The following is a 2,579-nucleotide window of genomic DNA, read 5'->3' as shown; positions in this document are numbered from 1 at the left end:
CTGCATCATCAACAGGCAGCTGTTGATACGCTTGAGCCAGGTCAAGCTTAGCAAAAATCTTGCCCTCCTTTAGAGAAGCCAAAATGTGGCTCACTACAGGCACAGGATAAGCATGTTGCTGTAGGGCCTTGTTTAGTGTGCACTTGTAGTCTGCACAAATACGAATGTCCCCATTTGCCTTTAAAGGCGTTACAATGGGGGTTTCCCACGGGCTAGAATCTACAGGCTCTAATATGCCTTGCTGGAGCAACTTGTCCAGCTTAGCATCAATCTTGCCCTTAAGAGCAAATGGTACTCTCCTAGGTTTAACCCTAATGGGCTGTACAGCTGAATCTAGCTTTAGTGAAACTGGAGGTCCTTTGTAGGATCCTAGCTCAGAACTGAACACATCTGCAAACTCCTTACAGACATCTGCAAGGGTCTCTGTTTGCAACTTGTGCAGCCCTGTTACTTGGATCCCCAAAGCCTCAAACCAATCGAGTCCAATGAGACTCGTGCGCTCACCCCCCACAACCAGCACGTCTAGGGGGCCTACAAAATTCTCATACTGTACCTTAAGGGTGGCCTCCCCCTTAACACACACTTGAGAATTTTGAAAATCCGTAAGGATTACATTAGAAGGCCTTAGCGAAACTCGCTGGCCACTGCTGCTGCAGATTTTGCGAAACGTGTTGAGGGAAATTATGGATAGGGCAGACCCCGTGTCAAGTTCCATCGACAATGGAACTCCCTGCAATTTCACTTTAAGGGATAGTTTCTTTTTAAGGGGTTTGTGTGTGCCTATTCTTAGAATATTCCTACGTGTTGAACAGAACCCCACCCTGTTTTGACTGGGTACCCTGGTACCTTTCAGGCTCAATTCTTCCTTCGGTTGTGCCTTCTGTCGACCCAGGCAAACCGCAGTGATGTGGCCTTTCCGCACGCTCGGCAGATGGCGGAACGGAACCGACATTCCGCTCGCTTGTGGCGACCCCCGCATCCGAAGCAATGGAGCTCAGCTGGGCCCTTGTCCTGACGATCTTTGGATCTCCTCCCAGCTGCTTGGTAAAGCTTGTCCACCTCTTCTTCAGGATCTTTTTCCGAATCCTCTCGCACGTCCTCCTTATGGATGGTGGCGGTCTCTGGAGCGCTTCGACTAGGCCGCATATTCTTGACCGCTCTGCCTGCAGCTTCCTCTGCTGTAACCTCTCGCAGAGCATCTTGGAAAGAGACATCTTCCTTAGCAAACAGCTTCTGCTGTAAGTCTCTGTTCCTCAGTCCGCACACAAAACAGTCACGCAGCCTTTCCTCTAAGTCCTTGAAATCACACGGTTTAGCTGCTCTTCTCAAGGCTGCAATGAATTCTTTTGCTGATTCCCCAGCTCGCTGATCCCTTAGTTCAAATGTGTGCCTCCAAGCAATGACAGATTGCTTCGGCTGGAAGTGTTCTTTCAAAACTTTCTTCAAATCGGAGTATGAAACAGTTTCTAGCGAGGCCGGGGCGATTAGATTCTCGGCGATCTCAAAGGCGTCTTGCCCACAAACGCACAACATTGTGGCAGCCTTTAGACCTTCTTCCCTTATCTGATTTACGCGGAAGTACGTCTCTACTCTTGCAACGTAAGATTCCCACTTCTCCGGGTGAGAGACATCAAATTCAGCTAACCGCCCAATTTTCGCCATGGTCAGGGAACAGGGTTTTCTTCAGCCGCACTCACCCTCCAGCGATGCTGTACTGGCAGGATAGACGCTGACTTCAACGCCGTTGTCCCTCTTCCGGACTTCTTTGGGTGAGTCTTTAAGCTTTCCTAGCTATTAGACTGAATCCCACCTTCGTCGCCAGTGTTAAGTCCAGAGAATAATGGCACTTGAAGCAATGCATTTCTCAACATGTCTTTATTCTCTGACTACAGTCAACGAACAACCCGAGCAGAGGCACGCAGGCCTCTATTTATACCCTCTGATCCCCGGGCAATTTCAACCAATCACAGGCAGTCTTTTCCCGCCTTGCGCATGCGCGCAAGGCCGGCGCTGCTCAGTCTGGTCCCGGGCAGCTTTTGCAAATGCCCGGGACTCTTGCATCGTCCCGAGCCTGCTTTTGCAGGCTCAGGACACAACACTATTTATTTTTAAATAAGGCCTTTTTATGTGTTGTTATCAGAGAGGGTTTTGACCCTCATCCAAGTCTTGGAAATAACACAGAACAACACAGACAAACATATATACACAAATACTATTAAAACAACATTTATTTAGACATGGCTTGTCCTGCAAAAAGCGAGAAAAATCAGGAGGTGATTCCAACCAAACATGGTTTTTATAGGGCCCTTTAACCATCTCCCATTTTTCCCACCATTCCAAGCCCAAGCATAATGTTCTGGGTGGCCACACACACACATATATATATACACATACATATATATAAACAAAACACACTACACATCAATTTGGGGTTTGAGGCTAAAACAGGCCTCCCCTTTTAATTGCATACTGCCGTAAGGAAACAGCTTGGGCCCCTGGGTGAAGATGGGCTCGGTGAGGGACAGCATAATGAGCAAATCCTGGGATTCCATGAGACCAAACCTCAGGGGAAATGGAAT

This window comes from Protobothrops mucrosquamatus, unplaced genomic scaffold (genome assembly GCF_001527695.2).
Source record: "Protobothrops mucrosquamatus isolate PMUCROS unplaced genomic scaffold, P.Mucros_1.0 scaffold2322, whole genome shotgun sequence".
NCBI lineage: Eukaryota > Metazoa > Chordata > Lepidosauria > Squamata > Viperidae > Protobothrops > Protobothrops mucrosquamatus.
Note: the sequence above shows the minus strand (reverse complement) of the source record.